Source organism: Marmota monax, unplaced genomic scaffold (genome assembly GCF_021218885.2).
Source record: "Marmota monax isolate L192 unplaced genomic scaffold, Marmota_monax_Labrador192_F-V1.1 WCK01_AAM20220418_F8-fsc00012, whole genome shotgun sequence".
NCBI classification, from domain to species: Eukaryota; Metazoa; Chordata; class Mammalia; order Rodentia; family Sciuridae; genus Marmota; species Marmota monax.
The window spans coordinates 7,837,088-7,863,627 of record NW_026695227.1 but is presented as its reverse complement, the minus strand read 5'-3'; the positions used below and the strand labels follow the sequence as shown (position 1 = coordinate 7,863,627).

At 36.6% G+C, this 26,540-nt stretch overlaps 1 long non-coding RNA gene across 1 annotated transcript in view; it reads right to left on the bottom strand.

Moving 5' to 3' along the window:
* The window catches only part of LOC131423857 (uncharacterized), a 56,566-nt gene extending 54,868 nt beyond the window's left edge, over positions 1-1,698 (bottom strand). The window contains exon 1 of the long non-coding RNA XR_009225956.1: positions 1,605-1,698. This is a non-coding gene — a long non-coding RNA (uncharacterized LOC131423857). The remainder of the gene's footprint in view (positions 1-1,604) is intronic.
* Between the last annotated feature and the right edge of the window lie 24,842 nt (positions 1,699-26,540).

The following is a 26,540-nucleotide window of genomic DNA, read 5'->3' as shown; positions in this document are numbered from 1 at the left end:
TTGTGATTGCACTCTATTCTGTCATATGGCTATACCACATTTTGCTTACCCATTCATCCACTTATGGGCATCTGGGTTGCTTCCATCTCTTGGCTATGATGAATATTGCTGCTATAAACATTCAAGTATGTGTTTTTATGTGAACATATGTTTTCATTTCTCTTGGGTATACAACCAGGAGTGGGTTTGCTGAGTCATATGGTAACTCAGTGTTAAATCATTTGAGGAATTGCCAGTCCATTTTTCAAATTGGCTCAACCACCTTACATTCCTCTCAGGGTTCTGATTTCTCATATCCTCTCTAGCACTTGTCATTTGTAATTTCATATGCTTATTTTTAATGACCCGTTTTTCCTTCTTTAAAGGGCTCACAAACTTCATTCAATATTTAAGAATTTTTTCCCAGGATTATCAAATCCTCTATCTCTTCCATTGTATAATTTTCTCCCTATTTTTAGAGACAATAGAGTAATTGCCTTTGTCAGTCTCTTGCCATTGTTCCCATCCTCCAAATTTGCTCAAATATCACCATTTGTCACTTTAATTAAGGGAATCTAAAGACTGGGTGTCCACTTGTGTCTTTTTCTTCCATATTGAAAAGAAAGTTTTTATGAAAATAACCACCACCCCCCAGTGCAGATGCTTTCTTTAGAAAAAGAAAAAATTTTAGTTATTTTCCATTAATTCATTTTTCATTTCCCCATATTATTCTTATGTTGGATTGTAAGTAATACATCATGAAATACTAAATCAACATTATAAGAGATTATATAGTCACAAAGTTGATAAGGCATATTCAATTGATAAATGGAGTCTATATTATTTTAAATACAGGATTTATCCTTTTGAAATGATTCACCTATTCTAATAAATAATTATTTCCCAATTTTAAAAATCAAAGACAGGTTTTAAATAGAAATATTTTTAACACTGTATTCAGTTTTTGTTGTTGTTGCTGTTATTGTTGTTTGTTTGGTTTGGTTTGCCTTGGTTTTTTGGTTTACACCAAAATTTATTGAATGATTCAGATAATTTTTAAAACATGAATTTTATTATTCTAATCCAGTTTTGTGACTCTATAAAACCCCCAAATTAAGTGACCCTTTGAATCAAAATATTCAGTTACCTCCTCCTTTTGCTGGTAATCTTAGAGCTAAAACTTAAATGAACTTATGAAAAATATTAACTTAAGTAAAGGCATCATGTCATGTTGCTCTGGCAGCTGGCATGGTCAACCTTTGTCAGAATGGAGAACAGAGAAGAGTTATGAGGTGAGAAGCTATATAAGAAATCTCAACAACTCCAACTTCCTTTGGAGATCAACATTGCCTGAATGAGTTCCTTATTGAAATTTTCCTTAATTTCCAGAACATTCAACACCTTTATATTCAAAATACAAATATTAAAATATTTTATTAACAAATATAATTGTTATTATTTGTCATTTTGTTATCTAATTCAAACCCAAGCCACTCCTTATTTTAGCATGCTTAATTAAAGTTGTCTATAAATCTCAACTACACTTGCAAGGCTTCTCATTTTTCTTGATTGAGTAATTAATAAATATAAATATTGGGCAAATGCCTAAACCTAATTCTACTCACTTTTTGCTAAATTCAAGTCCCATCCAGTCCTCTGTAATTAATCCTCTAGAAAGGAAGAGAAAGCATCTTTTGTGTTCTGGGTGCTAACTTAAAGTAAGGAAAAGGGCTTTGGGAGTAGCCAGCCACCGCATGGCCTTGTAGGTATCTTTTTACAGAAGCCTCTAAGGTAGGAACATCTCTACGGGGACATCTAGTGGCCGACAGGAATCAATGTGTTATTGGCTCCTCGACAAGAATGAAACCTTATGTTTGCTCTATCTTCAAATATCAGGCGAAAAAATTCTTGAAATCTGAATAATGCCCATTTTACAGTATTCATAACAGCAAAAAATTGAAAAGCAAATTATTTGAACTCTATCTTTTTTCCACAATAACAAAAAACTAGGCTTAAAGAGTCAAGATGGATGGGTTCCTACCCTCCACTTTTCTGTTTGAGCCGTAGAAGTTAAAGACTTTTACCAAAATTAATTTTTCTGGAAACATAAAAAGCTACAATGAACTAATTCCCTTTATATTGTAAAACATTAGTTTTAATAGCATTACTTTACAAAGCAGTATAATCATAATTTTAAAAAGCTAATAGAAAACTAATGATGTATATCATAACTGAAATCATTAAAATGGAATAACAATGACTCTTAAATAATCTATTCAGTTTCCTTCAGATATTTTTATGTTCCTCCTTTATAGGAATCATTTTGCTTCTTTCTTTTAAATGAGATGGAATGTTAACTTACTTCAGAGCAAACACCATTTTTCCTACTCACCTGCCCTCCTGCTGGAGTAGAAAACACAACTGCCTTCTAGGCATTCAGGTGTTCCTGGAGAGCTGGGGAGCAAAAGGCAGGAAAAGAGTGAGCAATTTGTTCTTGCTCGCAAAAGTGGTGCATAACTGAGGACAAGACCTACAATGTTTTGATATTAAATTAATTACTAACTTTCATTATGTCAACAGACTAACTGGGGATCCTGCTCAAGGCTGCACTCCAGAATGGGTACTTGATGGGTGGAGCATGTTTGTTTTTACCTCACCTTCAACACAGGAATTATCCTTCACCATCAGGGGAGACCAGGCTGCAACAACTCTGGTTCCCTCTATGCACAACTTTTCTAGTCCCAATGCCCATCCTTTTTTCCTAATAATTACACTTCACCACATTTCCATACTTTTACTGATATTAAAGAAAACTAATATTTTAATGGTCAATCCACACTCACATAGATTTATTAAAACATTCAGATTGGATTTGTGTTACCCAATTATTAGGCAATCTTCATATGTTCATTTTTGTGGACACCTTGTTTCTGACTAGCCAAAGAGGTCTGAGGGTGGGGCAGGATGGTGTAGACCTCTAATCCCAGCAGCTCTGGAGGCTGAGGCAGGAGGATCTCAAGTTCAAAGCCAGCCTCATCAACTTAGCAAGGCCCTAAACAACTCAGTGAGACCCTGTCTCTAAATAAAATACAAAAAAGGGCTGGTGATGTGGCTCAGTGCTTAAGTGCCCCTGAGTTCAAGCCCTGGTATCAAAAAAAAATCTATTTCCTCTGGACTTCTCAGCATTTACCATTGATAAAAATAATTTGGCCTTGATATTTATTGGAAAGCCTGAAATTGCTGAATATCTTATTTCACCCACTCTCAGATCATAAGTTGATCTTATTTATACACAACTCAGATATCATAAAATGTAAAGTATGATATGGTAAACAAACTTATACACTTAAGAACAAAAGCTTATTCCTTAGCTAAAAAGATATGAAGGCAGTAAAAGCATATACAGTGGTTACAAGGATCCAGATGGGGAAGATTGGGAAAGTGTGCTACACTCTAAAATATTTTAACACATGGGGAATGATAGTTGAGAAAAATTGTTATTAAATAATCACTTGAATAGGAAATATACATTTCTCAATCTTTCTTTCCTATGTCTTTTCCCCAAAATACCCTGTTTACAATTTATCTTAGACTTCAATGGAACAATACCAATTGTAGACAGAATTTTTTAAAATTTGCAATCAAAGGTCAGGCTAGATTTGGGACACATTTAGGCTGACACATCATTACTATATGAATTTACTGGAAACAGCAAATTAGGATATGCTTAGAGAAGACTGAGCTGGACGAATTATGTAAACTTATGGTTTTAAAAATTTATTTTTATTTATTCTAATTTGTTATATATGACAGCAGAATGCAACTCAATTCATATTACACAAATAGAGCACAATTTTTCAGGTCTCTGGTTGTACACAAAGTAGAGTCACACCATTCATGTTTTCATACATGTACTTAGGGTAATGGTGTTTGTCTCATTGCACCATCTTTCCTACCCCCACTCCCCCTCCCTTCCCTTCCCTCCTCTTTGTCCTATCTAGAGTTTATCTATTCCTCACATGCTACCCCCATCCCCATTATGAATCAGCCTCCTTATATCAGAGAAAATATGTGGCATTTGGTTTTTTGGGATTGGCTTACTTCACTTAGCATTATATTCTCCAACTCCATTTACCTGAAAATGCCATGATTTTATTCTCTTTTACTGCTGAGTCAATATTCCATTGTGTATATATACCCCATTTTCTTTATCCAAAGGATATCTAGGTTGGTTCCACAATTTAGCTATTGTGTATTGTGCTGCTAAAAACATTGATGTGACTGCCTCCCTATAGTTTGCTGTTTTTAAGTCCTTTTAGATCCATTTGTTTAGATATATATAAATAAAAAAATTTATGTAAAAAGGTATGACAGCAGAATGGATTACAATTCTTATTACACATATAGAGCACAATTTTTCATATCTCTGTATACATAGTATATTCACATCAATTCATGTCTTCATACATGTACTTTGGATAGTAATGATCATCACATTCCACCATCACTAATTACCCCATGCCCCCTCCCTTCCCCTCCAACCCCTCTGCACTATCTATAGTTCATCTATTCCTCCCATGCTCTCCCTCCCAATCCCACTATGAATCAGCCTCCTTATATGATAGAAAACATTTGGCATTTGGGATTGGCTAACTTCACTTACCTTTATCTTCTTTAACTCCATCCATTTACTTACAAATGCCATGATTTTATTCTATTTTATTACTGAGTAGTATTCCATTGTGTATATATGCCCCTTTGTTTTTATCCATTCATCTATTGAAGGACATCTAAGTTGGTTCCACAGTTTAGCTATTGTGAATTGTGCTGCTATAAACATTGATGTGGCTGTGTCCCTGTAGTATGCTGTTTTTAAGTCCTTTGGGTATAGACTGAGAAGAGGGACAGCTGGGTCAAATGGTGGTTTAATTCCCAATTTTCCCAGGGATGCAAGGTTGGTTCAACATATAGAAATCAATAAATGTAATTCATCACATCAATAGACTTAAAGATAAGAATCATATGATCATCTCAATAGATGCAGAAAAAGCATTTGACAAAATACAGCACCTCTTTATGTTCAAAACACTAGAAAAACTTGGGATAACAGGAACATATCTCAACATCATAAAGGCTATCTATGCTAAGCCCCAGGTCAACATCATTCTAAATAGAGAAAAATTGAAGTCATTCCCTCTAACAACTGGAACAAGACAGGGATACCCTCTTTCACCATTTCTATTTAACATAGTTCTTGTATAGATATATCTACACACATATATGGAAATAAGATATGAATATTTATTACATTCATTTTGTTTAAATCTGCTGAGGGGTCTAATAGCAATGACACCTCAATAGTAATAAGTACACCAAGTGTGCAGACCTTGGTTTCTAATTACCATTCTTCAGCAAAAGACACTAAGTCTCATTGGGGAAATAGCCGTTTATAGACAAAGTGAAGTAGGGAAAGTACATGATGATCCTGGAATATTAAGGCTCCCTGGAGAAATGGCTGGGTATTAACAGAATTGAAGTAGTAAAAGGGACAAGATAAACTACTGTGTCTTGCTGTGCTAGAGATCGAGGATGTGCAGAAAAATGGTGGAGACAATATCAAAAGGACATAGAATCCAGCTTGAACAAACTTCTACTGGTTCAACTGGGAGCAGTTTGAGCATCATAACAAATAAAGAAAATAATGGATTATAACCAAATAAAAGAGGAAAAAACATACTTAGATACAGGAAAGTTTTGATGAGGGAAAAAAGAGATATTTTGCATAATATTAAAGTGTCAGCCCCACAAAATATTTATTATGAAGAGAAATAATAACTTTAAAGTATCATCTGGAGAGTACCACTTTAATCAAGAGGTGAAGATAAATATCATCAGTAATGGACAAATCAGAATCACATGCCACATGATAGGATGCAGTGAGAAGAACTTAACATCCCTTTGTCATGTTCCCACTAGACTCATAATTAAGTCTAATCCTGAGGAAGCATCTAATCCTGAGGAACCAAAAGTAATTGATGTTCGTCAAAATATTTGGCCTAAACTTTAAAGTCAAGGTAAGCCTAAAGAACTGTTCCAAAGTGAAGGGAGCTAAATAAATATGGCGACTAATACAGTGAGCCATTCTCCTGGATTCTTTTGCTATCAAGGGCACGACCAGGACAACTGATGAAACTTTCCTGGATTCTGAGGAATATACCATAGTAATGTATCCATGTAAATATCCTTATTGGTGATCAAATGTGTTTATGTAGAAGAATGTCCTTTTAATTAGGAATGAAATTAATGTCCTTGTTAGTTACATGAAAGTACTCAGGAGTGAGCAACATAATACCAAAAGCTTCAGAAAAGGAATTGGATCTAGTACTATATTTCCAATTTTTTATGCTTATTCTAAAATTTTAAGAATTATATGAATGAATATCTAAAATTTGGGTAAAGCTGTTTTCAAAATATTCATTTAAGAACTTCAAACCAACTTTCTACAAAGGTTCCTTGAATTTACTATTTGGTTAGAAAACTTATCACCCTGAAACTATGTATAAAGCAGTACAATATTTTTTTTCTATTTGATATGATTCACTCAACAAATTGTTGAGTGAATGAGTCCATTTAGGGGAAGTAATAAGGACTCAGGAGAGAATAAGACAGGCAATGTCTGATTCTTACTGGGTTTACATTCTGCTGAGGAAATAGACAATAAACAAGATAACTTCAGATGGCGGTCCTGATATGCAGAAAATAAAACAAGATAATGTGAGAGAAAGTGGATGAGGTGGGATAGGGTAACTTAAAAGGCTTCCCTGGAGAGATGATAGTCAAATGATGAGAACCAGCCACAAAAAAAAAAAAAAAAAAGTCTAAATGAAAACAACCCAGGCAAGGTAAGTGTGTACAAAGGCTCTGGGCAAGAATGAGCTTGGTTCCTCACAGGAAGAGAAGGGCAGCCAGTATCCTGGAACAAACCAACAGGGCAGACAATAAGAAATGAAGTCCAAAATGAGATGATGGGCAAACTCATAATTGGCTTTGTGGGCTTTTTTGAGAAGTTGGGGTCTTATTCTAAGGGCAGTAGAAGTTATTATAATACATGTTGGAATTGTTTGGGAAGAAGAAGAAATAATGAAAAGAAAGAAATGGGATAACCATTGAAACATAATGAAGTAGACAGGGATATAATTTGAATTTCATAATATTACAACAGACTTTTATAAAATATGTGGTTTGGGGTTGAGCAGATTCTATGTATTTGAACTAACTTCTGTCTACTTTAGTACTTGACTCTAACCTTGGCAAGAATAAAGTAATAGATGTCTGTGAGACTGGTTAAACTAAACACAAAACAAATCTAGGCAAAAGTGAAAATGGAAAAAGGACTATTTTTTTTTTCTTGCTACATATTAATTATGCAGAATGGTTGGTTTCGCTGTGGTATGTTGCAAGCATATCACATTACCTGATCAGTTTTACTCCCCAGCAACCGTTATGCTCCCCTCTTCCCTCCCCAATTCCTTCCTCTACCCTAACTTAGCCTCAGGAATGACTCTTTTTGATATATACTTATTTAGTAAAAATGGTTGCTCTCCCAGGGAGAGGGAGAAAAAAGAAGGAAAGGAGAAATACCAGGGAATGATATTTGGCAAATTGTATTTGTTATATTGTGTGCATGTAAGCATATGTAACAACAAATTCCACCACTATATGCAACTGTAATGAACCAATAACAAAATGTGGAAAAATAAAACTATTTTAATTCTCCACAACAACAACAAAAAAGACATGGTCCCTCTCTCCTGGTGGAAGAAGTGGTATTAGCATTAGTGTCCATTTAAAAGAAGTGTAAATTGACTTAAAATAAACACAAATTTGTCATTTCAAGCAAGAAATGACAAAGTATTTATAACTTTCAAAAAAAAAAAAAGGAAATCAGATGTCAGGAAATACCAAAATCCTGAAGTTTGCATGTTGAGTTGGAGTAGAGCAAGAAAGAGCTTAAAGACCTGAGAGTATCAGCTTCCACACTCTGGAAATCTAATTAGTGCATACCACCACTACTGTCTCAGAGGACATGTTATCAGATTTGACTAAAACCTGGAAAAATCTGGAGCCCATTCTAACACATAAACTTCACAATGTCAAGCCGTCTACCCAGATTGACTTCCCTTCTGAAAGCAGAGATCTTTGAAGATGAAGGGACCCAGAATGGACAAGTTTTTTGTTTTTTGTTTTTCCTGAACTTATCTTACCTGCTTAAAGCAGTTTCCATAAAGAATTCAATTGTCATGAATTTCCTCCTAGGAAGTTTCACAAACAGGGGAAGATTGACTCCTATAACCAGATATGAGAAGCCAGCCCCAAGATAAAAAAAAATAAAATAAAATAAAATAAAAAACATTGTCTCCAAACTATGATATTTCCCATATATTCTCCTAAGGGTTCTTTTTTTATTCCTAAAATTCACTTGTTTTCCCATCAGTGCTATTCTCTCCTTCCCCTCCCCTACTAGGATGGGAGAATAAGTTCCAACCACCTCCTCCAGTCAGTTTTCTGTGAACTTCTACATGTGTATCTGAACAAAAATCTGGTTCTTTTTTTTTTGGGGGGGGGGAGGTTTTTTGGTTTTGTTTGTTTTTTGGCTGTTTGTTTTGTCAATAATTCACAGGCTTCCAATAACTAAACCTAAGAGGGTAGAGGAAAAGTTTTTCTCCCCTGACAGAAAATGAATTCCTTTTATAAAAAGGAATCTGGCCTCATAGGTTTCTCCCAAATAAAGAAAAAAATCTACTCACCCTGTTATTCTTGCAGTAAAATTAGGATTTATAATTATAGATTATAAATTACAAATTATAGATTATTTCATACGCCAACCAAATCCTATGAAGAATTTTAAGTTACACAACAAAAATACATACAACCAAATAATGATAATACATTCCTGGGAAAGATCGAGGCATAGGTGGGGAGGAAGTAAAGCCAGTACTCGGATCATATGGATCATACGTGCCATTTAATTGATTTTTTCCTTTCTCAGGTAGTTTAAAGGAAAATAAAATTATGGTTGATTTTTGTTGTTAAAAATGAGAAATGAATAACAAGTCTCTACTTGGAGATAAACCAGAATTTTTCACCATGGACTTTCTTAATGGAGCACCGAGCCATGGGGGAGGCCATGTCATTGACACCTTCCTACTGTCAACCCCTCCAAGAATAACATAACAGCTCAGTGGGCATGGTGAGGGGAATTAATTCATAAGCACTTTTTCCTGTCTTGCTGGTGTGACTCAGCTTCCTAAAGCTCTATCATCCCTGGTGAAACTAAGCTACAGAGTTCAACAGAAGCACCTCACAATATGGTAAGTCATATATTTGTTACATTTTCAAAAAATATACAGGTTGAGCATCCTTAATCTAAAAATCAAAAATCCAAAGTGCTCTCAAACCCAAAAATCTTTAAGCACTACCATGACACCACAATTGGAGAATTCCACATGTGACCTCATGTAACAGATAATAGTCAAAATGCAGGCACACTAAAAATATTATACAAAATGACTTTCAGGCTATGTGTGTAAGGTATATATGAAACAAAAATGAAATTTTCATTGAGACTTGAATCCCATCCCCAAGATATCTCATTACATATATGAAAATATTCCAAAATCTTTTTTATATCTGAAAAACTGCTGATCCTAAGCATTTTGAATAAGGGACACTCAACCTGTGTATATAAATGATAAGTCCTGTGGCCAAACAGTTCAAAACAAAGTTTTTGTGTTTTTATTTTATTGGTTACTTTGAGTTTGTTTTATTTTGTTTTCTTTCTTGATTGGTATCTATGACCACAAAGGTGCAATTAAGATGAGAGAGGAGGAAAAAATTTAAAAAAAGAGTTTGAGGCCAAGAAAATGACCAGCTCCGGCTCTCAAAATACATGATCTTTGAAAAGTTATTTACCTTTTGTGCCCCATTCCTACAATATCTAAAGTGTCTGAAATATACCATGGGAAAAGTTATACAAAGAAATGTCAAGAACTAAGGGAAGTGTGCCCCCATCAACCTTAGCCACCACTAATCCACACTTGTCAGGAGGACCTGAGCTACGTTCCTGACACAGCAGAGCTCATGAACAATGAGCAACTGATTGCAGTTCATTTGAGAGAGTGCCCTTCCTAGAAACTTACAAGGAAGAATTAGAGGGGAAAAAGAAAGATATTGTCCTTAAGATTCAAAGCATTAGTTTCCAGAAGGATAAGGAATGTGGACTGTTCAACAGTTAGTTCTGTTTTGATTGCTGCAAAGCACAAGGATCTCAACAATCAAGAAAAGAAAGAAAAAAACTTAACAGGCAATTTTGTCCCTGTGTTTAAAGTAGAGCTGCAAAACTTATTTTTCTTTCTCTAATCATTTCTAGGAAGTGATTTCTCTTGGTCTGCCTTTTAGTGATGCAATGTAGAAAACTGTGTCATTGTCATTTGAAGACTGGATGAACAGTTAGTCATGGACCAATTAGTCAGTCAACCAGTTAGTAGTCCTGGGAAAAAGAGATCACTTTAAGGAAAACCAGTGAAATGAGTTGCTTCCTTTTTAAAGAGAGTAATAAAGTAACATGGTTCAAAGTAGGAATCTGGAGTCAAAATTCCTGGTTTGCTAGATGACTTTTGTTTCCTTATCCACAAAATGGGATAACAGGGTATTTTAAAAATTAAATAGCATAACTAATGTAATATGCTTAGAATCGATCTGCTATAAGCCAGCACTCTTTAGTGTTCATTGCAATGATAATACCTTTAGCAGAATGGCTTGCGGTTACCAAGCTAGACACCTATCCAGTGAGATAGTCCTACAAGATAACTACTGAGAAACAGTGAAGGAGAAGCTTGTGTCACATTGTCTAAGCTGGACTCAGATATTCGTTAATTTCTACTCCCAAGGAATATTTTTATGCTATATATTCTCCCCAAAAAATGTTTTACTCTAAAAAATTCATTTTAACATTTCAAACACAGCTTAAATTTACTTTAACTAGCTAAAGAACATCCCATTTTCCATAAACACATTTTTAAAAAATAATTAAAAGAAACAATGAGATTCCATATGGAGAAAGAAGACAATGAAAATGTGTTCATGATCTGAGCTTCATAAATTATAGTTGGAATGTTTGTACAGCTGTGCTGTTTAATTGGTTTACTATCTGCCCAGAATTATGAGCAATACAAGTGGAAGATTGCTAGACTATTCTTTTTACTTCATGGGAATTTAAGGGAAAATGTGTTGCAGAAGCAGTTTAGTTTATAGATGGAGATAATTGGTTTACCTTGAGTTCAGCACACAAGGTGATAAAGTAGAAAGCTCCAGAACACAGAAATAGGAACTTCTGCAAATTCTGTATGTATCAAGAATGTCGGTATTGTATCTAGAAAAGGATGCAATGAAAGTTCATAAGATCAGACAATAAAAAACACTAGGGAAAAAATAGGAGTGTGCCTGCAGTTCCTATGATTTAACCCAATTCCTTTTGCTATGTAATCTTCAGCCATTTCACCCAGCTCAAGTCCTCCTGAGAACTCTTTGACTTTAATTTCCCAAAACAAATCATCCCTCCACTGAACTTGACAATTTTCAGGAACTTCACCTTCCAGATATTGGCATGTATGCCATGTCTCTATTTCTCCTGAGAATAACATAGCATACCCACCTCTCAATCCTTGTGTTTCTATATTCAGGGAAGGAAGGGGATGATGGAGTTCAAAACAGAAAGACTATTCACAGATGGAGGTATAGCAAAATGGCTCTAGGATTTTGAGTCTGACTATCTGAGTTCAACTCCTAACTCTGTTACCAACAGGATCACTTTGGGCAAATAATAAATGTTCTCTGAGCCTTAATCTCCTCGGTTGTAAAGTAGAACTAACAACAATACCCATCCTGACAGTTGGAGAGGATGAGATCATGGATGTCAAGATCTTTTGTATACTCTAATATGGTGTCAGTTTAATTGTCACAATGATCATTTGATAAGGTTTCTAAGAACCGTGTTTTACCTACTTCAAAAAGACAGGAGCAGGTATTTTCTCCTCTCTTTAATACACATCAATTTCTTGAGAAGTGTCTTTGAAGCGTGCTCAGGAAAAATATTGAACTGTAAGCTGGGTTTTCTTTTCGTTCATGAGTCATTTAGTCTTTCTGATACCAGTTTCTTCAGCCCAGAAATTTGTTTTCTCAGAAACAGGAAGTCCAGAGGCAGCAGAGGTTTCAGGGTTAATTGATTCTAGGACTTGAAGATGTATCGGATCCTTTCTCTCCTCTGTTGTCCAAAGCATCCACTTCATCCCAAGGCTGGTCACAAGAGGACAGCCAACAGCTTACTGGAGCCACGTTGCCCTGAAGGGTGAATGTGATCTTCTCCTCCAGGAAGGAACCAATCACAGCCACCAGGAGAAGTGCCTCAGCACATTGACTGGCTGAGGCACATACTTCTCTATCACAACGTTACTTCAGAATCTCCCAGGAAGTATTTTTTAAAATGTCCACATCCCACGCCCCAGAGATTCTGACTCAGTTCTGCCTAGGGTGGAGCTGGGGAGTCTTTGTTTTTTAAAAGTTCTCCAAATGACTTCAGCAGACAAAGATGAGAAATGTCACTTCAGAGTAATTAGGATATACCCCTAAAGCTGGGGGCAGGTAGGGGGTTAGAAGGCAGCCAGGAAGTGGATACTGTGGTGGATATAGCTACAGAGTATATACCCCTTTATATGGATATATACATTCATATTTACATATTATGTTCAAAAGTTAAGAAAGTTAATGCTTTTATTGGCTACTAAAGAAGAATCATGGCAAACAGAATAAACGGAAGAGCTAACAACAGAGTGAAGTGCCAAAGACTAAAGTCCCTTTTTGTTAATCTCAGATAAACATTCCTGCAGAAACTTCTAAGATTAGACAAAAATGTCTAGGAAAAAACAAGGAGCTCAAAACGGCCAAAGTTAAGGAGCGTATGCTCCAGAGATCAAAGTAAAATTGTCATTCAGGAATCTGAACAGATAATAAATATTGGATCTCAGGGGACCATGAGGTGACAGTGATCTGAGCAAAAGCTATTTCTATTAGGCAGGTAACCAACTCAAGAGGGTACACAGCTTAGAATCCATAGATGACAACCACTGTGAAAATGAGTAGTAGTAAAATGGATACAAGAAAAAGCAATTACAGGCGCCCTTTATGTCTAACAGGGCACCTTCATTTCATAGAAGCAAAGAAAAGAAAACTAACTTCTCCCAAAACACAGTGAAGCAGACAGATGAACTGCACGAGACCTCTCAATAGGCAGTACTTCTCATTATCAGGCCTTTAGCAGAATTTTTCTTGCCATGGACAAGTCTCATGATATTGCACATCAAACATTTGTGTTCTAGCCAACAGGAATTAAAAGCATGAAGCATTAACAACTCAAAAAATACCCCAGATAACAAATATGTGATATATGAGGGATGGGGGGAAATGTAGGACAGGGATTCCAATACAAATCTAGAATGAGATATAAGAGAAGTAGTGACATAAATGTTTTATCAAATGGCATTAGTGAGGTCAACAATGATATCTGAATGTGGCAATTTAAGAAATCTTGAGCATGTAAGCAGAGCCCCACAGAACACAGTTCTGGCAGAGTTACAAGTAGGAAGCCCTTGTGCAAATGTTGTGTGACAACATCCCTCTGGGAAAAGCATGAGTATCATCAAAAAGCAGCACAGTAGTCTGGTCTAAAGAAGCAATTCGTTCATTTCTCATTGCTTCCACCACGCTCCTTTTAATTCTTTTGGAGTCAAATCATCAATAGATTCTATCTGGCAGCCACTGGTAAAACAACTTTCCCACCTGCACCATTAAACATAAATGAGAAGCAGGAAGCTCTCCTCTCTAAATTGGAATCCTTATCTTTTAGGAGAGTTCTAACTCCTTAGAATTGCATCTACCATAAGTCTTGTAAAAGTTGTCAATAATTGCCATTCTCATTCAGAGCTCAATATTAAGTATTTTTTGTCTTTACAAGGGGAAAGGTGACAGGAGTTTGAAATGAGGAAGTTTGATTAATTAAAAAATGGTATAAAAAAGAAAAAAAACTTTAAAAATGGTATGGCTTTGAAAACAAGAGAAATTAAAGCAAAAACAAGATGATATTTGTTAAAGTTTAACAATATCCATAAGAGCCTATGATTAACCAGACATCACAGTAAGGACTAAGATCATGGAGGTGTTCTATTGACCAACTGCTAAAGAGGCAATTTGTGGGCTGGGGCTGTGGTTCAGTGGTAGAGCACTGGCCTAGCATGTGTGAGGCACTGGGTTCGATTCACAGCACTGCATATAAAGAAATAAAATAAATGGTCCATTAACTACTATAAAAAAAAAGAGGTGATTAGTATGAATTGGTGACCAAAGCTTGGGAAGGTGATATGGGAAAAGGTATTTGAGCTGAAATCATAGCTCATGAAAATTCTGTGTATAGTACTTTGATGGAATGGAAAGATGAAGGAATGAAAAATGGTAAATGCAAATTTAAGCTAGTACATGTGTCATTTACTCCTTCCCAAATTTCACATGATTTTCAAATTTGTAAATCTCTGTACTTTCAAGTTGTTAACATACCCTATGGCATTAAGCCATGGAACCATATGTCAAACTTTGGCTCCAAATTTATGTCTTGTAAGAAGACTTCCTTCCTCAAATCATTCTATAGCTGTCTCCTCTTGGTGCACATAAAGTTTGAGCTATTTAGTATAATGTCATAGCTGCATTTTGGGGAGTGAAACTCATAGACTCATCCAAGTTGTACTTATTTCCTGACTCTGAAACTCACAAATTGTGTGATCCTAGATTTTCTCAAGAATAAACCCTTAAAAGCCTGGTCACAATTCCTGACTCAGGAAAGTAGACAGTAAAGGTTACTATTTCTAGCTTCATTATTTTAAGTTCTCCATTTCAGATTTTAAATATATATATACATATTTTTCTCAATAAATGTCTATTGAATGATTACCTGCATAAATAAACTCAAATGCATGGAAATAGGAATGAACTTGAATATCTTAGCTTAAAAATTTAGTCAAATGTTAGGAATTCCAAACATTATAGTATCAGAAATTCTGGACATTTTTCTTTATTGATGCATTACATAATAGCAGGACTCATTATACAATATTTGTACATGTACATAATTTGATTGACCTTATTCCCCAATACTTTCGCTTTCCCACCATTCTTCCATCACCTCCATCTGCTTGCTGAGCATTTTTTTTACATTGTGTTGCTTTAGTAAGATCATATTAAAAGGGTCACATTGGCATACCTAAGCCCATGAACTTTAAGATCTAATGTGCTCCAGGTTCATTTATGCGCCTCTGACCTTCAAACATCCACAATTTCTCTCCAAATAAGATATAAGGAATTGGTGGATAACCATTTTAGGGTAGAAACACAAGAACAGAAAACTATGATATATAAACTTTATGATAAATCTGATTTTCTAGCCAGGCCATCCCTTCCCCAGAGGGAAGAAAGAGGGGATTCAGTCACATACACAGAGGTGCACATTTATAAAGCTCATGCAGGGTGATGTTTCCCTCCATGATCTCGAGTCTCAGGCTGGCATACACCTGTTTTATACTCATCCTGAGGTATGTAAACAAAGCCAACACGTGATGCACCTAAAGTTAGTCTGTGTGGCCAACTTCTTAAGGGATTTAGTGGCACTTCTTTTTGAGTCCATAGCTCTGTGGCTGACAGTCCTTGATGATAACAATCTGCCATGACTTTGGACAGGTCTTCTTCCTACCATTTTGCTCAACTTCCCATAAAGATCTTTTGCTGTATTTTTTAAGCAATAAAATGTAATGATTAAGTTTCCTAGAAGCTTAACAGAATCCTCAGCTTAAAATATATCTTGTTGCCTGGGTGCAGTGGTGCACACTTGTAATCCCAGTAGCTTGGGAGGCTGATATAGAAGGATCCCAAGTTCAAAGCCAGCCTCAGCAAAAGCGAGGTGCTAAGCAACTCAGTGAGACCCTGCCCCTAAATAAAAAATAAATATAGGGATTTGCTAAGCAACTCAGTGAGACTCTATCTTTCAATAAAATACAAAATAGGGATAGGGATGTGGCTCAGTGGTCAGGTCAAATGCCCCTGAATTCATTCCCCAGTACCAAAAAAAAAAAAAAAATTTATATACAAATGTGTGTGTGTGTTTAGCCATCCTGCTTTAAAAAAAAAGAAACTATAGCACTATACAGAAAACCATTCCTTTTCCTTTCAACATAGTTCTAATGAAAATAAGACCCACTGAATGCTGCCCCAACGTTAGAGTCAATCACTGGTTCTTCTGCTTACGAAGTCGGTGACTGTTGGGGGAGAGGGAAGCTTTTTATTCAACAGCACCACACTTTGCAGTCATTATTTCATTTAATCCCATTGCCTCCCCGAGGCTTAGCACAACATCCCTTAAAATCTGTGATAATTGTCAAAGTAATTTAGATTTAACAGGACTTATCTCTAACAGAGCTGGGGGGGTGGAGGAAAGCAACGAGCATTAAGGTACAAAAAATCTCTTTCTAAAAATATTAACAGAGCTGGAATCCAAATGGTATTCCTTATTATCTCTTCATACACCTTCTGCAAATGTTGACTCAAAAGACTCTCCTGCCAGTTTTCTTCTATTTTCTTTTGAGAGCAAACTTGCTGCAAACTGTAAAGATATGTTATCATTGGCACACAGGCGATTAATTTTCATGAATAAAAAGTAGTGGTAGTATTTAAAAATATTAATATATGTTGAAACAGATGGAATGAATAGTCTTTCCAATTATGAATCATCCAAACTCACTCTCTATACACCCTTCACATAAAGTTGAAATGGGTCATTATAGTCATTCAGTGAACTGGTTTAAATATGGTTTGTAGGCAATAGCATGCTGGTAAGTGTTTATCAACCAGCTGTCATTTGTAGTTTTTGCCTCCTTGTCAATAGTCCCACCGTGGCTGATCCCAGGCTACCACCATGATGGTTGGAAAGAGAAGCACAGTATTGGAAAGGGTCATAAACAAGCAACTCCCACAGGCTGCTACAAACTCATCAGGGCTGAGGTAGAAGATAAACCAAAATCCAGCTGTTACATCAATATTCAAGGAAGTAAAATTAAAATAGCATATCAGAAATTATGTTTTTTCAGACTGGGGTTGTGGCTCAGTGGTAGAGCACTTACCTGACATGCATGAGGCATCAGGTTTGATCCACAGCATCACACAAAAGTTTATATAAAAAAAAAGAAGTGAAATTTTGTTTTAGTTATGTTTTTCCTTGCTTCACAAATGTGACAAGCACACTTCATGGGAATGTTCTCTAGGAGTTTACCTTTATTTCAAATCCTAGTCTAGGAGACATATTGAGAATAGCTAAATTAAGAGGGGGAGATTCAGTTATCTGGATGATATCTTAATAGCCCACATTAGTATTATTACTGATGAGACAAAGCACTTGGCATAAATTAACCCAGGGAATTCTCAAGGATCCCTAAGGAGTAAGTAGGCAGTAAATGTGAATTCTGTTTTATAGGCAGCTAAAGGTCTCTGAAACGATAAGAAATCAAGTTCAGCAATAGAACATTAAGCAGCAATAAACATTTTCAGCTGCATAGAAGAGGCCCTCTCCCCTGGGAAAAGCTGCTTTCTATTCACCCCCTACACTCCAGTCTTAGTACACTGACAGTTGTTCCCAGTCAACTCAACCCATTTTTCACCCAGCAGGAGCTCGGGACCTGGTTAATATAAACAGTTAGAAGCAGCAGCCCCTGAATGCTGACATTCCTTTCACTTCTTCCCATATTGTCACCAATCCAAACAACTTTTGGATAGGATAAAATGTAGCCTTATGAAACAGACTATATTATTGAAAAAATAACATTTTTCTTATCCGTCTTGCAACAAATTCATTTTCTGAAAGAAGAAGAGTTATTTTTTTCCTCTTTTCTCAGATGTTCTTTTGTGTACTAAAATCCCTGGGAGAAAAGTAATCATTCTTAGTTTCAGACCCAGTGAAGTAGGTTAAGTGATGTGATCTCAAAGGAAGAAAGCACGGCAGGTTTTGTTCCAATGGGGCCTAAAGAAAGCTGGATTTTCAAAAGCAGGAAGTAGGAACGGCAGACTCTGGAGTAGTGGTAGATGGTGGGAAAAGACACTGCACCCTGTTCCCCACAGCACCTAGGAAGCAGCAGAGCTCCTGTGTGGGTGTCTGGAACCCTGTAGAGGTTGGAGGCCCAGATCACCCCCATGGAGGAAATCAGCAGTAGTGGGTAATCACCTTCAAATGGACCCCACATGCTTAACCACAAACTTCTCAGCAACTCTCCACTAGAATGGAGAACAGCCCTGGTCCAATACCCTGGTTCATTTAAATCCTTTGGCTCTTTGGCCATTCAGACTAAAGTAGAGATTGTCTCCTGAAAAAAAAAATAAATAAATAAAACAACTTGAGTTTGGATGTCCTGCTAACCAGGCAAATTGAATGACCCTTATTTCATTTAATTCATAACAATAAAGAAATGAGAAGCTTTTTTTCCCCGAGTGTCATACTGAAAAACTTGAGAGTCCCTTTATCATAGCAGGAAGGGCTTCTTATAACATAGATACCTGCTTTAATAATCCTATACTTCTGCGAATGCTCCCTGGATCCTCTGCAAACCCTGAGCTAGCTAGCTCAGGGTTCTGAAACTTTTGGAATACTCTAAATTAAATGTGATTAAAGATATATGCTGCATCCCTCTTTAAATTACTAATCACTATGGGAAAAGACTTTTTTGCCATACTTTTGTGCCTGGATTGGCTATTTAGATATAGCTAAGACATGTTTCTAGAATCTTAGAAGCATTGTACAGAAACTTTGTGAAATGAAGCCAAAGCAAAGAATAATAAAGAAATCAATCTTCACCAATAAGCTTAGTAGTCAAATCTCCCTACCTTCCACTCCACCTGAGACAATGGCAGAGGACTAGGTCATTACAAAGCATATAGTTATTATAGCCTCTTTGTTCTAAAGATAGTGATTCTCATTTCTGCTTTCCATTGAAAGCAGGTATCTCCACCACCAAATTAGACAAGTTGTTGAACTCCTATGGGCCTTCACTTCTTCATCTAAAGATGAGTTGAGTGTTCAACGAGATAATCTCTAAGATTCCTTACAACACTAAAATTTTGATTCCAAGAGATATTATAAAATCCCAAAACAAAGGAAGAAAAGAGGTATTGTTCTCATCCTATTGTCCACCCAGCTGGATTGATCAGATTAAGATTCAGAGTTTATAAATAAGAAAAGACACTGATATAATATGAAACTAGCATTTGCAGGAAGAGCATTTTTCCTCCATATGGATCTTAACTATTTCACGTGCTAACAAATCATTGAACAGACTATCTATAGAAATCGTTTTGTCCACTCATCCATTTTTCTCTATGACAGTAAAAATAACTTTATTGCTTTGTTATAAAACTGTTTGAATAAAAATAGGGAAATGCAATCCTCAACAGTTTCTGAGATCTATGTGAGAACTCATCTCAGGCCAAACTGCTCTTCTTGGAAGCACAAAGGTAACAGTGCCACCTGCTGGTCTGAGTGCCTTCATAACCTCACAAAGGAACTTCTGAGTCTACACCCTGCTTTGGTGAAAACTGAGCTTTTAAATCACTTGACATGCAGAACCTAAATAGAAAAAAAAAATCATTTGTTCAAATGTTTAAAATACTTCAGTATACTTGTATACTTTGTGTATTACTTAATTAAATACCTTTTGTGGGGGGACTGGAGATTGAACCCAGAGGTGCTTAACCATTGAGCAATATCCCCAGCCTTTATATTTTTACGTTTTTTTATTTTAAGGCAGGATCTCACTAAGTTGCTGAGTCTGGTTTTGAACTTGGGTCCTTCTGCCTCAGCCTCCTGCATCATTGGGATTACTTGGCATGCCTCACCACGCCTGCCTAAAGTATTTATTTTAACAACATTTTACGATATTTGCCATATCACAAAGTCATAAACCCATTGGGTCCAAGAGTAAGCAGATAGTGTCTTTTTCTAAAAGCTTCTGACACGGCTGGAGTATTTAGAGTTTTTAAACAGTAAGAAATAGTGTCAATCAAAGGTACCCTCAGCTTGACAGCATCAACCCAAGTGGCAGATCCATCAACACAGTTAAAATTAAGGAAGAAACGAAACATTTAATATGAAAAGGCATAGACCAGACTTATGGTAACCATAACTTCGGCCTCCATGCCGATTTCCATGGCAGACAAAGGCCAGCCTGAAGCACTTGCTGACTCGCTCCTTCACGAGTATTGCCACATTGACATCTAGGCCACCAAGAGCACTTATTCTTCTCCTCCGACCCACCCCCACCCCACCATCTCCTTCAGAGATGATTCTCTTTTAAGAAGAATCCCCATGGCTATGGAGCTGCTCAGGGAACATTTCACATAAAAACAAAGAATTTCAGTTACTTTAGTGCAATAAGTCTGAGGTGACTACAGGAAAACTTCCTCCATTGCTTAAAATGTTGGATAATTGTCAAGCACAATCCTGAATGGACACCTGAAGGGGTTTGTAAGACAACTGGAGTGGTTTTTATTCAAAAAAATATATGAAATCTCCTTCATAGAAAACATTTAACTGGAAAAAAACTATTCTAAATAGACGAGGTTCAATATTACCAAGAAGCCAAGAGCTGGACTAGCACAGTGTTTAAAGGTCCTTGGCATTCCTGTGAATTTTCCACCTTGCCAATAGTATAAAGATATTCTCTTAACCATTAGTTGATTCTTGGCATTAAAGTTCTTGTAATATCACATAATGCCATGCTGGGAGGTTATATAGAAAAACAAATTATTAAAATATTAAATCAAGTAACTAGTGTACTAGAATTGAACTTGGGCATTGGCAAAAGCAAATGTGTATAAAAATAAGACATACTATTCCCTGTTGTTCTTTTGTTCAAAGATGATGCTTCCTCTGTAAAACTGAATGGATAATGAGTAAACCATCCCTCAAATTACACCCAATCTGTATGTTGAATTAAAACTATTTCATGAGGAAAAGGGTCATCTGAGTTAGTATGGTGACATGTTTTCAGATCTTTTTCCCAGGATGCGTGGATGCAGTTGCCTGAAGCTCTCAGTTTCTGGTTCTCAGAGAATGTCTTTAGGTCAGTTTGTGTGACTCCAAACTTACCAAAGTACTAATGACAGAGTTCTGAGCCATAGCCACAAGAATGCAGGAAACCAGTCACCAAGTTAATGACAGTAGACAACTTGGAGGAAATTGATTTGTGTAAAACATGACACTCTTTATATCCAACACGGAAAACACCATACATCAAATGCTATAACATTCAGACCAATGTGGATAGTTCAGATTTATATACATTTCACACACATACACACACACACACACACACACACACAGACATCCATATATTACTTTGTTTTTCATGATACTGAGATAGTTATTTTACAAATTCTAAAATGTTCTGATTCCAGAGGAATGGTTAGTTTAACTAGGTGTAACAAAGGCATAGTTAGAAACATGTTTCCTTTTATTCAAAGGTAATGTCTTTAATATCCAACTATCTTAGATTAAAATAAACACTTCAATCATTTCCCAGAAAAGTAATTTCCCAAGGAAATGATGAGTATTCCATTTGGTTTTTGTGTGCTACACTTTGGAGCTTATAATATACTCTGAATCATATCAAAACCCTTTTACTTTGAATTTTAAAATGTCCTATATAATGTTTTCAACTGCATGTTGAGGAATTTAAGAAAATTGCCCAAAAGAGATGATTGAGTCTATCATGTCAACTTTACCCTAGTCATATATACAATGACAGTTCCATCCATCACCCAAACAAAGGCAAACAAAACGAAGGACAAGTCTTTCTCATGGCTAGTCTAAATATTCCAACCTCTCCTTTGCCTACAACGTACCATCCAGAGCAGCACACACTCGCTCTGCCTTGCTTCCTACCCACGACCAATTCACTGTCCATCTATGCTCTCTCACCAGGACATGTAAAATTGTATCTAAGAACACTTTTCTGAGGCTCTGTAGTGATAGAGCACTGGCATGCACAAGGCCCTGGGTTTGATCACCAGCACCATTTTTTAAAAAAATTGTTCATACCCTGTGATAGGTCACAAAAAAGTTATGGGAATGCCCCAGATATTCCTGTTTATACCTTGATATTATTACTTTATTCAATATTTTAAACTCTTACCTTGTGCTTGTGCTAGGCCAAAACACACCTGAGAGAGATACATGGAGAAATATGTGGAACAAATTGTAATTGCTACCTTAGTGTTATGCATGTGGTAAAAAGCAAAGAAGAAAGCTGTCAGATTCATCTGAGTAGAAGTCTGCTACTATAAACTATGTGTTCACATTCATCTTTCAATGACCTTGAAAGTACTTTTGGGTCAGGTGAATAATCCCCCCATTTTTCTAGCCTTCATTATGTTCTCTTCCCACTCTCAGCACAATATAACCTAAAATACAGAAGAGATATTCATACTGTGGTATTTCGTTATTTTTAGATAATACAAAATAGCATGAATTAGATGACTGGAATACAGAGCTGGTAACACCCTCCCGTCCTGCCACACAACTACCGCTTTGGGATGACTGGAGGAGATTTCTCCTGTTTGTGGCAATCCAGCATCTTTTGAACATTTTTCTGACCCTGAACATTTTCACTCCTTGCCCCATCTCTTCAGTGGAGAAGCTGGAACCCCAACTTTGTTTGCTGCTGGACAAAAGCAGGTGATTCAACCAACCATGACCTCAGTCTGGAAAGTAGTGACATGAGAAAGCCCATGAACACATGAGCCATCTTTTAGTAAGCTTGACAGCAGATTCATCCAGCTTTTTTTTAGTATCAGCAACCCCAGAACTTCTGGAATCCAGTCCCAAGTGTCAGAGGAAATTGCAGTGACCAGTAAAACAATGTGAACACTGAGTAGTGGCCAGTTGGCATCTTTGCTGGAATAGCCACAAGATCTGTTTGGGGTGTTGTTTCTGGTTTTATAGTAGCAGAGCCAGACACCTGGAGATTCCTTGATGAGCCAAATACATTTTAAGGAAGTTCTTTTGCTGCATAGTTGAACTAAGGTGGATTTTTAGTATTTAAACAGACATGCTTCCAGTGCCGCTGAATGTGGAGGAAGCCTTCCCTGGTGATCCCAGGGCACGACTACCTGCCCCTCAGGGATGCAGGACAGGCAGGAATGGTTGCTAGTCTCCCAGCTGCTTGCTATCCCACCTCTCCAACTGTGAAACACTTAGCTCCATAAGCTGAGGAAGCTTCTGGAGCAAGCTACATTTCTTTGCCTCTGGGTATATATAAAACCTTTCATTCCCTCCCTTCAAATCTGAGCACTCCACAGTATTTTCTTCTCCCTAAAGTGACTGTCTTCTAACCCTAAACCAGTTCTCTCTACAGAATAAGACATTTTTCCAGTTCAATGGTGATGATTTTGATAGTTATGTTCTAAAATATTTTTGAAAAATCTTTTTTTTTTTTCCCGGTACCAAGGATTGTACTCAGGGACACTCAACCACTGAGCCACATCCCCAGCCCTTTTTTGTATTTTATTTAGAGACAGGGTCTCACTGAGTTGCTTAGTGCCTCACTAACTTACTGAGGCTGGCTTTGAACTCATGATCCTCCTGCCTCATCTTCCTGAGCCGCTGGGATTATAGGTGTGCACCACCAGCAGTTTTTGAAAATCTTAGTGTGATATTTTAACTTCCCCTTTTAACTCTTAATAGATCTGATCATTTCACTTAGAGAGGAAAAAGCCCACAGAAAAATCATATTACATTTTTCCTAATGGAATTATCCTGTTAACATTTTTTCAGGGAGTCTATTCATTGTTATAGATTCTACCAATCTCTCTGACACCTAGTTGGAATACTACCTTTAGTAATTCTTTTTTGCACTGTATATGTTTTAAAAATCAAAAATACCTTAGTATTTTTATCTATAAACAAAAATCTCTGCAGGTCATCACTTTTCTAAAAGTGCAGAAACATACATATAGACTAATGTGTATATGGAACACTTGAAATTCATAATTCATCAACACAGTACTGAAATTTGCTTTTTTATACCATGTATAAGGGAGGCATCACTAAATAAAGTGGAATAAAAGAAAATGGATGCAGATGTTATACTAATGAACACAACAAATTATTCTTAAGACCCTGAACAGCCTCCATTCATGTATAAATGCTATTAGGTCAAGCCAGCAGCATCTCATTTCACAATGAGAATAGTGCAGATTGGAAGAACCCATTCTGATATTCCATGTTAGAGTTTATAATCTAGCAACTACTTCACAGATACTTGGTCTAAAACTCCTGTGGATTGACAAATCTCTTGTCCTCTGCTTTCCTGTTTGAGTTTGCAATACGTTCAAATTTACGTAGTGAAACCTAGGAAAAATTCAAGTGATAGGAATTGAACAAGATACTCACGAAAGGACATGCTCCTCTGTGGGCCATGGACACATACTTTCCACTGGACTGGGGAGATAGGTGTGAATGTTAAGCCTCATGTGTGGGGAAAAAAGTACAGACTCATATTTGACCTCAGGCTCTAAGAGAAGAATAGCATTAGGACATGCCACAAATTTCTCCAAGCAATTCACAAGTGTGGCACTTAATCCTACAACAATGCTCACATAAATGCTCATAAACTCGTTTTACACACAAGGTACATAGAGGTTAAGTCACTTCCACAAGGTCATACAACTAAAAACATTAAAGTTGGGCCTCAAACATGGCCTAAGCCCAGGACCTATGCTTTATTTGATTTACCATGTTTTCTCCCTATTTTCCCTACTGAGACCTTGAAATTATTTGGTATTCTATATTATAGACTTCTAATTCAAGGTGTGAGGAGGAAGAAGGGGAATGCTTGGAAAATATCTAACATAAATCAATTTTCTTCCTTTGAAACTTGAGTGATGTTATTATCCTAAATAAAAATTGTGAACCTATTGTACTCAAATATTGGTAAATACATATCCTGGCAAAATATGCTTCCAGCTGTTTGAGCTAATTCTTTTCTTGTTCTGAGCCGGCTTTTTCAGAGCATTAGTGCTATTTTTAACTGTGTTTCCATTTGCATCATCAACATAGACTGAACAAGAGGCCATTGCTTTAGCAATCAACCAACTCTGAATAATTAGCCACTTAATTCAACATAAAATGTATTTCACCTGCAGTACATACAATCGAGGATTTCTGAATTATGCTTACAAGGCTCATCAAGCTGCCCTGTGCTGCAATCAATAACGCATAGACTCACTTGACTCTCAGTAACCTCTTGTTCTGGGTATAATATATTCTCTACAGATTGTTTCCTGATCTCTAGAGTCTATAGAGTAATTGCAATTATTCTCCACCCATCAACAGACTTCCTAAAGTAAGGAAAACATCACTTCCAGAAGTCTCCATTAATTCAACAAGCAGGTATCAATGCCTACTTCATAGTCCAGGTGATGGAATGCAGCACCAATAAATAGATTCTGTCCTGAAGGAGGTCAAAATACTTTAAAAATAGACTAGGAAGTCAAATGTTGTATCATGATAAATATTACAATTAAGAAAGCAAAAGACATTATGAGAGTGCAGAGGAGGCATAATGAGAGAGTAAAAATTGCTCCTTGGAGTTCGATAAGGAAAGGCTTCCAGAGTAAAGGGCACTTGAACCACATTTTAAAGAGTGAGAATGTTTTAGCAATGGATAAGGGAATTCAAAGCTCAGAGAACATAATCAACAATAAACAGCCCTTAGAAATTGTATCAAATGGTAAACAAGATGCAGGTTGGTGATTGAATGATGGTGTGCTTACAGATGTGGGGAGGGACTGGGCAGGAAAGACCCCCCAAAGCTGAGAACACTATAATGACTTCAAAGCCACTTCCCTCCCCCCCCACTGCAAAAAAAAAAGATAAAAAGATGCTGTGAATTATTCACTGATAGTGTCTGAGGCTCCATATCCTCTCAGTTAAAGATAAATGAGTATACACCAAAGAGTGCAATTAGAGATCACTGCACAGGTTTTGAATAAACATAGTAGACTGAACAGAAGACCGAATAAATGAAACCCCACTAAAGTAAATAGACTAAAAGAGAATAATAAGAAAATAGTGATCCTAGGACAATAATTACACAATGGATACAACAGCAAATGAGAGATGTCAACAAAATTTTAGAAGATGGAAAGCAAGTGGATAAATATGAAGTGACCGAAAGCAGAGTTCTGTCACCAGTTGGCCAGGCTGGCAACTAAATAAACCACACAGACACAGAAATACCTTTTTCAGAGGTCAGGGACAGCTTGAGGTGTCAGCTCCCATGATGGAAGGCAAGGGAGTAAGGGAAGCAAGAGGCAAGAGAGAGCACACCCTGAACCCCTCTGTTTAGGGGAAAAACATTCGATAG